This window comes from Macrobrachium rosenbergii, chromosome 17, assembly GCF_040412425.1.
Source record: "Macrobrachium rosenbergii isolate ZJJX-2024 chromosome 17, ASM4041242v1, whole genome shotgun sequence".
Lineage (NCBI taxonomy): Eukaryota > Metazoa > Arthropoda > Malacostraca > Decapoda > Palaemonidae > Macrobrachium > Macrobrachium rosenbergii.
Genome location: NC_089757.1, coordinates 7781270 through 7793078, shown reverse-complemented (window position 1 = coordinate 7793078; position 11809 = coordinate 7781270). Strand labels below are relative to the sequence as shown.

At 37.8% G+C, this 11809-nt stretch overlaps 1 protein-coding gene across 2 annotated transcripts in view; it reads left to right on the top strand.

Annotated features, from left to right (window-relative positions):
• Positions 1-5348: 5348 nt before the first annotated feature.
• The window catches only part of LOC136847697 (galactoside alpha-(1,2)-fucosyltransferase 2-like), a 36707-nt gene continuing 30246 nt past the window's right edge, over positions 5349-11809 (top strand). The window contains exon 1 of one of the 2 annotated variants that reach the window (XM_067119534.1): positions 5349-5519. The gene's annotated coding sequence lies outside the window, so the exon portion shown is untranslated. Of the gene's footprint in view, positions 5645-11809 lie in introns of both variants that reach the window. The other variant, XM_067119533.1, reaches the window with a different exon arrangement.

Here is an 11809-nt window from a genome sequence, read left to right as displayed (position 1 = left end):
AATACTGAATTCCAGAAGTCAGGATCTCCTGAATTTTCCACATTGTTTAAAATAGAAGACCGTATTAATCGATGCCTGAAAAGCTTAAAAGATCGTGGCATTATCACCGAGAATACCTATCGGTCATCTTATAGTTCAATGTACGGCCTGCCCAAGGCCCTCAAAGATAATGTTCTTATTTGCCCTATCTTGGCGTCTTATTATAAACTAGCAGAGTATCTAGTTCCCATGTTTGCCCCTTTGGCTGAAAATTCTTGCAGCCTTAAAAAATTCACATGAATTAAAAAAATTACTGTTCTTGCTCAGGACTCTGGGTCTTGTTATGGTAAGCTACGCTGTCGAGTCCTTATTTGCGAATGTACCTGTAGAACAGACTATTGGTGTTATTTTACATTATTATTATTATTATTATTCAGACGATGAACACAATTCATATGGAACAAGCCCACAGGGGCACTGACTTGAAATTCAAGCTTCCAAAGAATATGGTGCTCATTAGTAAGTAAGAGAAGGTAAAGGGAAACAGAGAGAAGAGATCTCACCTATTAAAAAGAAAAAAATAGATTAGTAAATTAATAAACAGATAAAAATGTATTAAAATGCAATACATTGCATCTTTGCTTGGGCTTTTGAAGTTCCAATTAAACTTGACATCCTCAGGGAGACTGTTCCACAGTCCGACGGTGTGGGGAATAAAGGACCTCTGGAACTGAGAAGTTCGACAGCGAGGCGCATTTTCTGCATAATGGTGCCGCTGTTCAGTGAATCTGGTTGCTCTCGGCAGGAAAAGGGGATCGGGGATCAACTATGAATATGAAAGGTCTCTATTAAAATACAATTTATGAAAAGTGACAAACAAGAGACCGTCCGTCGTTGGTCCAAGTCATAACTGCTAATTTTAGGAAACAAAAAAAGTATACCTTAGTTTTACCAGACCACTGAGCTGATTAACAGCTCTCCTAGGGCTGGCCAGAAGGATTAGACTTATTTAACGTGGCTAAGAACCAGTTGGTTACTTAGCAACGGGACCTACAGCTTATTGTACAAAAACCTACCACCACGAACCAATATCTGAAAGACAAATCTCGGACAGAAGCAGACATCCACACCGGAGAACAGTATTTTAGTACAGGAAGCACAAGTGACCTAAATAAAGTTGCACTGATTTTATCACAGTTATCAACATGTGAGGCCGTACGTACAATACCTAACTTTCGTGCAGCATTTGCTGGACACACTTTCATAGGATGTTTCTCAAATGTAAGATGTGAGTCAAAAGTTACACCTAGAATAATTAAAGCTTTTTCCTATGAATGAGTCTCGTTTTAATGGCTACTGTACGAATGATTTCGAGAAACTTCTAGATCTAGCGGTGCGGGACACCGATTTTGTTTTTAATGGTCGTTCTTACTCACAAATAGATGGTATGGCTATGGGCTGTCCGATGCACTTGGCCCCTTCTTCGCTGGTACCTTCATGTGCTCGCTGGAGGCACTAGCAGATCCAGAAAAATTCAGTGGAGGGGCACCAATTTTCATATTATACATGAGTAGAAAAATTTAAGTATCTTGGTTCAACAGTGGCTGTTGATGGAAATTTGGATGTAGAAATAACACACAAACAGTGCAGGCTGGATGGAAGAATTGGAGAAAGATGTCAGATGTCTTGTGCGACCGCAGAATCAATATAAAAGTTAAAGGAAGAGTGTATAAGACAGTAGTGAGACCAGTTTGATGTATGGAGCAGAAACATGGCCGGTGTTAAGTATGGTTTTAGCAGAAACATGGCTTAGACTTATGACTTATTTTACCAATTGGTTAAAGGAGAGAATGCAAGATGCAAGATGTGGTAGAGATGAAAATGCTCAGGTGGGTGTGTGGAGTAACAAAAATGGACAGGATCAAAAATGAAAGAATAAGAGGAACTACTAAAGTCGTAGAACTGTCAAAGAAGGCCCAGGAAAGAAGACTGCAGTGGTATGGCCATGTGATGAGAAGGGATGAGACAGGTGTAGGGAGGAGAGTGAAGCAGATAGAGGTGCCTGGTGGGAGAGCAAGAGGAAGACCAAAGCGAAGGTGGATGGATGTTAAAGCTTAGATAAGAAGATCTGAGAATCAAACAATTGTCAGGACTCTGGTGATGTGTTTGACAACAAAATAGGTGGAGGAAAAAAGGTGGGTGATTAGAAAACATCGACCCCACATAGAAGTGGGGAAAGATGCAGAGAAATGGTAGATAAATATATAAGCGACGTGGATTTCCTGGAGGGAGTATATATTGCCGGCTATATTGTTGATATATATATATATATATATATATATATATATAACTATAATATATATATACACTACTGTTACTCAATTTTAAAGCTGGGGTCTTGCTAGATAAGGAATCAAGGAATTATACTAGGATGATACAACTCGATTCCAGTGACTTTAATTCATCTGAAAAATCTGGACTCTGGCCTTAAACAGCTAAAATACAAAGCAACAAAATCACTGTAATTATATCGCTACTATGAAAAGGTGGGTGATTAGATAAACTTGCTGGTTTAAAAACTTAATTCATTATATTTACAAAAGCAAACACATTAGAAGAATGGCAGCATATTTCTGGGGTAATGAAGAGAGGGATGGAGCTCTGCGACGTGGAATTTCCTGGAGGGATTCTATATTCCTCTCTCAGGTTGCCCTTCATAGCTTCTTCAAAATTTGTTGATAACGTTGTGATCACTGGAACCTGTAGGCAGCATGGTTCCGATTTCAAAATGGCGGAACGCACGTGGTCAGCCCTCCAGCTGACCTGCCTCGGGCGACGATTAGCTCTGGTCGGGTCCGCACCTGGGATTAGGGATTTCCAATAGCACTTTGGACAAGAAAGAAGTTAAAAAGGTTTTCCCCCAAAAAAACCAGTGGTGAGAGGTTTTGAATTACTTAGTCCTTTTTACTTTGAATTATTGCCTGAAAGATGGCTTAGGAGGGAATATTCTCAATAATACATATATATATATATATATATATATATATATATATATATATATATATATATATATATATATATATTTACACAATATATATTATATACATATATGTATAATATATATATATATATATATATATATATATATATATATGTTTATATATATATATATAATATATATATATATATATATATATATATATATATATATATATATAAATATATATATATATATATATATATATAAATATATAAAATATAGAGAGAGAGAGAGAGAGGTTAATGCATGCATTTTATTTAGAGCTCAGTAGTTGATATCTGAAGTATTTACTAATCTTTAGAATATTAGATGCGATGATTGATAACCTATAAACATTTTGGGATGTAGATTACCTTAATGTTAGGTGCTTGAAATACGTTGTTATTATTATTTTTTTCTAAGAATTTTATTATTTCTATATATATAGTAGATTTTAAATTTTTTCCCATTTTTATATTTGTCATTTATGTTATTATTATCTAAATCTTCAGTATTATTATATTGTCATTATTTTTCATGGGGGGCTACGTGCCCAGGTTCCCCCCCCTCCTCCCCGGGATCCGCTAGTGGCCGGAAGAGCACATTCTTGATACTTGTTACCATCCACTATTTTATAATAAAAGGCCTGCGCTTTTTAGAGGTCAATTTGACTCTAGAGAGTTTTTTAATTTTCATTAATTCATTTCAACCCAACATCAAATTCACGACTGAACGTGAGATCAACATCAGTTAAAGTTTTCAGATATTGTAATAAAACGACCTTCCCAAGGTTTGTCTACTTCAGTTTTTGGAAAAATGACATTCACTGGTCTTGGTGCAAAATTATTTACAACAAAAGAAAAACAGCTAAAAATATGAACTAAGGACCAACCGTTGAGAGATGAAGAGGTGTAGACGGGGAATGGGCGTTCAATGAAGGGACCAGTTTTTAGTTTTTGTAAAAGAAAATTATTGAGATGGCTTTGTTTGTCCGTCCGCACTTTTTCTGTCCGCCCTCAGATCTTAAAAACCACTGAGACTAGAGGGCTGAAAATTAGCATGTTGATCATCAACATACCAAATTGCAGCCCTCTAGCTTCAGAAGTTTTATTTTATTTAAGGTTAAAGTTAACCATGATGGTGCGTCTGGCACCGCTATAGATACCAACAATACAGGCCACCATTGTGCTGATCATAACGTTCGTGAAAAGAACTTCAGGAAGTTGGAACGGAGTTGCGCTCTTTTCCTATGTGAAACCAAATGAAAACGTACGCGAAATTATGTTTGTTGGAAATAAATAATTTCTCCATGTTTACTACTGACAAAATAAACTGTAACGTACCACTGTAAAGTTCAGAATTTGAACAGAGCTTCGTTTGCGCAACGCCGGAGACGACTGTACGATAACTACATCGTCCCCCAACTCCCCTCCGCCGCCTGTCACGGTGTCACCTGCGACCAGTGTTGGCAGGTACGGACAAATTTCCCTGGTTTAGGAAAATTCAGTTTGGTACAGGGAAGAAACTTGGAAATGCACCTAAATATAGGGAAATTTCAGAAAACTAACAAGGAAAATATATGGAAATTCGGAAAACTAGCTTTATGTTAATACGGTAGTGGTAATAGAGACGATATAAACAACCAAGTTCCCTCAAACCTCAAGGCCTTGGATCCATAAATTATATTAATGAAAGCTGTTCTTTCTGTTGCCCCCTTAGCAGCAAATTTCCCAAATTTAGTGCCTGAAAATCGACTCAATGAATTAGCAGAGAATGGCGCTTGCTTAGAAACGCAGAATTAAACATTATGCCGGACATTGATGCTTTTAACTTTTGGCAAAATGTAAGCAGCTTAAAGGAAGGTGACGAAACACCTTTGTTTTCACTTGTATGAAATTTTCATGAAAAATCTTTTATGTCTTCCCCAAGAGTTTTTTCACAAGTGAACTTAAGGAAAACCAAAACAAGAAATTCTCTGACCACAGAGACAAATTAAATGGAATGCTACATGCGAAAAGAACATTTGAAACTTCATCCGCTGAAGACATGGAAATAACACAGGACCAGTTGAATTTGTTGACGGATGTCATATACAGAAACGAATAACAATAAGGTAAGTAACTGGCAGTTTAACTATTGAAATAGGTATATGCAACGGAAATTTTTAGTCAAATAGGGAAATTTTATCAGGCAATCTAGGGAATTTTTAACAGCTTGACCTGGCAGCACTGCCGACGACCCACGTACCGCCAAGGACAACGATACATCGGTACTCTCGCAGTTTCCCTAACTGGATCTAATAATAAAATCAAGGTTGGTAACGCTCAGTAGAGAGCTTTCACTCCTCAGTTTGCATTCAGATATCGTGGTACTGGCAGCCTGTGCTGTACGTGAGGAGTGTGGTTAATCGTTATATCATCTTATTAACGGTCCCTTCCAGCAGCGTGAGGTTGAATTCGAAATATACAAGGATTCAGAAAATCAACTTTTAACGGTGAAGTTGAAAGTCGACAGCAGATAAGTGATTATCAAGAAGTTTGTATCAATCTTATCTCATACAGACCATACTCATGGGTAACCACGACTGTGAAGTGACACTGACTACTAAAATTATAGACCGTGAAAGATAATGGAATTTTATAAAATGTAAGTCAAAAACAAGAATTAAGTTAAAGATTAAAGAAAAATGGTACTGAAAATTTATTGTGGAGCAGTCTCTTGATATATACTGTATTCTGTAAACGTGATAGTGAGTCTTTAACATTGGCAAAGATAGGTCTAGACTAGTAATCCACTCTACACAGAAACGTCATTGTTCGTGCTTCGTCTTTGACGTCATAGGATTAATTCGCGTCATAAAAGTGTTTGCTTTTCTGCAATGCTCCCATCACAGACTTCATGGGCACAAGTGTTTCTTTATGATAATGAAGGCAATGCTACCAACACATTAGATTTTATGTTGTAAATTGCGTCCGAGAAAATTATTTAATCTTCCTTAGTTTTTTCCTGAAAAATTTCATTTTAGCCATAGTTTTGTTCTTTTTATTCTTGAAATTCGGTGCTTTTAAGAGGGAAAACAATCTCGGTAAAAATGGTGAAAAACATCAACTAGCAACTGACTAGGTGTACTGGCGTCGATCACATCCCCGCCAGGGAATTGCAAACAGCGGGCGGGGTACTGCTGTCATTATCGAGGCCACCAGATCACAAAAATAAAACCTTTTTGGCTTGGGCTATTAAAAAACATCCACCCCAAACTAAAGATATATCCCGCTGTGCGGAATAAAACAAAAAGGATATTCAGACTGGGTTACATTGGGATTTGTTGATATTTTTACGAGCATTAATAGTAATGCGTTTGCTGTTGTTAACTAAGGACAGTGGTTTTGTCGTGATGGATGACTGCGTGATTTTTGCTTGTCATTGTTTTATTATTAACAAATCCTTCTGAAGACTGAGCAGAGACTGGCGATTGAAATCGGAAGAGGCTTTACGGTAATGTCAATTAAAATTATAGATTTGTGTGTAAGAGAGAGGGAATGTATATGCTCACAAAGTATGTGCCACTACACCGTGTGTAAATATTTTTAATGTTAGAAATTGTATTGCCAAAAACAGCTCATTACCCCACAATGATACGCACATGCACGCTGGGGTAGTGATGTTTGCTGCCCTCTCTCTCTCTCTCTCTCTCTCTCTCTCTCTCTCTCTCTCTCTCTGCCAACTTATCATTTTAATCTCTCATCTATTTTTGGTTACTTATCAAACATTTTTATCTCTCTCATCTCATTATGATTAATTATCAAACATTTTTTAATTATTTCAGCTAAAGCTGAATTATTTTGGAAGACATTTACTGAATGCCAAGTTCATCCTGCTAAAATATCTGCATAAGATACCAATAATTAATTCAAGTAATTTTTAACTTTAATGTTTATCAAGAAAAAAATAAGGAAATCATCATAAATATTTAAAGTTCGCAATCAGTCTCGCATGAGTAGCCCAAAAATCCCATTACTTGTTAAAATACGAGAGATTTCTGGTGTTTTTTGCCTTGTGAGAACAGAGGACCTCTGTCGGTAAAAGCACTGTTGCTCATGGGATCTTGAGTAAAACCGCCTTCGAATACTTGCGCGATATAGCGAGTTATATATTTTACTGCAAAACTTGTCGTTTTCAGTGCTATCTCCTAAATATACATATATATATTGTTTATGACGTGTGAAATTATAAAGTTTCTTATGAAATGTGTAATTATAAAGTGTGGTCACCTTTCATTTACATTTAATTTTCCAATCTAAAAATGAAAAGAGCGGATTGAAACGCGACATTCTCGAGTGCGGGTCATTTTTTTTTTTTTAGGGAGACTGATATTTCCTGTTCCGTGGACTCTGCATCTACTCCTCTCAAGGTTTCACAAAAGGTAAACGCAAGAGACTTCTCTCTAGTTTTCATGAAAGGTGAACAACAGCCCCAGTCTCTTCAAGGTCACGTGAAAGGTCAGTGTAGGCAAGTTCTCTCAACGTCTAATCAGAATTGATTGCAAGCAAGGGGTAATTTTGATGCATATGCCACGTGCGTTGGAGATAAAAATGATTCAATTTTATGAAATAGTAAAGAAAAATTGCGTAATTTACGGGAAAGATGAACTGAAAATTAGAAACATAAATGCTAATGGTATTAGCGTCTTAACTCGAGTGAATTTCTTACGGTATAATTTATCTGTAACGCAATCGAGAATTCAGTGTTCAGTTAACAATCGTATAAGAAAAGTACACTTGCTACGAGGGCTGATAATTATAATCGTAGTGCTACATTTCTGCGCGACATCCTCAAAGCAGTAAGATTAATGGCAGCATGCCATCTTAACGCCACTTTTGGTAGTGAGCCAGACTTTTTCATCTGAGTATTCCTTTTCATAGACTCATCCATAGACTTGGGATTACGTAATGCTAGTCTGTTTCGAGCGGTGAGATGTTTGACCCAGCTGCGTTCCTAGAGAGAGAGAGAGAGAGAGAGAATTCTGTAGAATACATGTTAATTACTCCATCTCTTGGAATTACCACCCTTCTTTAAGTAGATTTGGTCTTGTCATTGCCTTAACTGGTTAATCAGGTTAGGTCTAACTTTGGAATAAGGCCACAGAACGTTGTTTTTCTTCGGTAAAAAAGGTAACGAACAATTGTTTTCATGAATAATTAAGGCACCAAAAGCTTTTTATAATCAATAATAACGTAATGAAGGGGAAGAACGATTTTGCCATTATTACTGCTCCAAATGTTGGTTCTCAGAAGAGTAAAGACACATTAGTTGTTTTCCGTCAGGAACAGGGAACCAAAGTTTTTCTTACACTGGTAAAGGCCACAAGAGTTTTTTTTTTTTTTTGTTAGTGACAAGTGCAAGATGTTACTTTACCTTTGCAATAAGGATACCATAGGTTGGTTTTCATCATTAATCAAGTGGCTAGAACTTGTTTTTTACAGTCATGGTCACCAGACATTATTTTTATTTAGTAAGAAAGGTAGTGGCCATTTTTTTAATAAAAACACCATCTCGCCACTGACAAGGGTAGTAAGAGATTAACCAAAAGTTACATAGGACAATTATGAATGTCGCGAAAAATGCCCTTCTTCGGTAAGAAAAAGAAAGGCACGAAGGTTTATCGTTACCCTATAAGCACCTAACGTTCGTATTCGTCTTGAAAAGAGGAATTTTCATTGGTGATCAGGGCACCAAAATTGGTTTACTGCAGTATTAAACGGCCCCAAGTCAACACCTGAACGCCTGGTAAATAACTGTCGTCAACAATAATGGCATTAACAGTTTTCTATTGTCAGAAATAGGAAACTGAACACTAGTTTTTATCAGGAATAGAAGTCATAAACGTTCTATTTCGTCGTAATAGGGACACTGGATATTGTTTTTCATCACTAATGGTCATTGAACAGGCTTTTGTCACCAGAAGAGGTTTTTCGTCAACTCATAAATGAACCCGGGAAAATAGTTTTATCGCTGCAATAAAGACCCATGTAACGACCCGAGTGGGCCGTTATGCAGGTTCTTTAACATACTCAGGACGGGGCTGTCTTGACTGACGGCAGATGCAACAAACAAAGGAGGGGAAAACAACAAAAACAATATAATGAGCTCAAAATTAATTTATTTACATTTACAAGCGAGTCAGGTCTGGTAAAAAGATAAACCATAAATACAAAAAAATAAGCCAAAAGGCAGCACTAAACAAAAAGCAAGTTAAATAAACAAAAGTAGCATTCAACAAAAAAAAAAGGCAAAAATAAACAACAGCAGGCAAAAAAAAAAATAACATACGTCCTCCATCGGGGCACCAAGACAGCCTCAGCTGCACAAAAGGGACAAAAACCCACAAACCAGAAAACCCCGATGGAGACGTCAGGACAGCCTCACGCTGTCATCAAAGATGAGCAGCTCGTGGTCACACGACTACTCATGGTCACACTCCACCTCTACGTCGTGCTCCACTTCGTAGCCGTGCTCCAATTTGCTGCTCAAAAACTCGACCAACGTCGACTCAAAAACTGCCTGCTGCTGCTGCCACTGCCGCTACCTCGCTGCCCTACCAGACCCGACTGACGATAGAAAACGGCAGCTCACCGACGAGAACATCAAAACAAAAAAAACTTGAAGGTAAGGAGGCAGCAATCCACAAATGGAACGAGCGGGGAACCAGCAGTTCCCAAAACCATCACTTAACGTGACACCTCCCCACCTAAAAGAAAAAAAAAAGATTATTTTTTTTTTTTACACTCATGATCCTCCAATGCCGTAACAACCCCGCCAGCCAAAACAGAGCCGCCCTGTCACGGTCGCCATTGTAACGACCACAGGGGCCGTTATGCAGGTTCTTTAACATACTCAGGACGGGGCTGTCTTGACTGACGGCAGATGCAACAAACAAAGGAGGGGAAAACAACAAAAACAATATAATGAGCTCAAAATTAATTTATTTACATTTACAAGCGAGTCAGGTCTGGTAAAAAGATAAACCATAAATACAAAAAAAATAAGCCAAAAGGCAGCACTAAACAAAAGCAAGTTAAATAAACAAAAAGTAGCATTCAACAAAAAAAAGGCAAAAATAAACAACAGCAGGCAGAAAAAAAAAACCAAACATACGTCCTCCATCGGGGCACCAAGACAGCCCTCAGCTGCACAAAAGGGACAAAAACCCACAAACCAGAAAACCCCGATGGAGACGTCAGGACAGCCTCACGCTGTCATCAAAGATGAGCAGCTCGTGGTCACACGACTACTCATGGTCACACTCCACCTCTACGTCGTGCTCCACTTCGTAGCCGTGCTCCAATTTGCTGCTCAAAAACTCGACCAACGTCGACTCCAAAAACTGCCTGCTGCTGCTGCCACTGCCGCTACCTCGCTGCCCTACCAGACCCGACTGACGATAGAAAAACGGCAGCTCACCGACGAGAACATCAAAACAAAAAAAACTTGAAGGTAAGGAGGCAGCAATCCACAAAAGGGAACGAGCGGGGAACCAGCAGTTCCCGCAAAACCATCACTTAACGTGACACCCATAACCATTAATTTTTGATAGCAGTGACCGCACGGAAGTTTTTAAGATTATGTTCAAAAGAAAATATTTTACGGCAGTGATAACATCGCTAAAACGGATCAAGTAGAGATACGAGTAAGCACTCTCATAGGTGACAGTTATAGTACGCACACCCTAATATGAGCACGTGAAGATAAGGCCTCCCAACAGAGATAAAGTAGAAAATGTGTCCTAAATTGTTTGATTAAGAATACTAAACAACGCGTGTTTAAAAAAAGGACGATATTGACTACGAAAAGCGGTGTTTCGGTTTCTCTCCCGCCGCGTAAATTCATGTACGTGCCAATTCTAAAATTCTATTCTACGTCCGATCATACGTGTTACATTCAATTTGTGCTTATGTAACGTCCTATGGTGCTTTGATGTACCGGTACGACTTAATACAAGACATCAATTTGCATCAATATGTTCAGTCTAAGTGAGCAAGGTTCCTAAAAAGAGGTAAGATGTTCATTCCCGTTAACTAATAAACTAATTTTCTCTGCTCAAAAGAGAAAACAAGCTATAGTTTAGCCACCAAGAGTTGTAATTACCTTGCTAAACAGTCCCTAATATGAGCAAGTAAAGATAAGTACGTCTCTCTTTGGCCGTAGTCCTACTGTATGCATTCACCAAGTTTCACTAACATATTTTTTCATCGTTCTCTTCTCGTGTCAGCAGAGGCCTCAACAACGGGCAGGTCTTAATCAGTGTCAGTCAATTTCTGCGTTCACAAGCTACTAAAACCCACTTTAAACTTAGCCACCAACACTGAAATGCACTGAGACAAAATGCAAGGAACTCGAGCCACTGCTAGGAGAAACATTATCTTTTAATCGATTGAAAATAACGTGCAAAAAAAAACTCTCCCTTCCCATTTTCTTGATGTTTTGGACACACTATTTTTAGTAAACTTGAAAATCAGAATAGGTAAATGAAATGGTTTCAGGGCGAGTTTTGAACTTGCATCATATTTCTAGACCAAACACTTTTTATTCTACCAAATATGGCTGTGAACAACTCGATATATTTTTTATTTAGAAATTTTAAATATTCCAAAAAGAATATTATACCCATTACAACTCAACAGTGGCGAATAAAATGACAAGATTTCTTGGTTGTAAATGCTAAGTAAATTAGTATTGTTGCCCCTAGTCTTTTAAATGTAACTCGTAATTTACGTTTATGAAAAGATTTACAAGTCTCATAATATTTTTTAT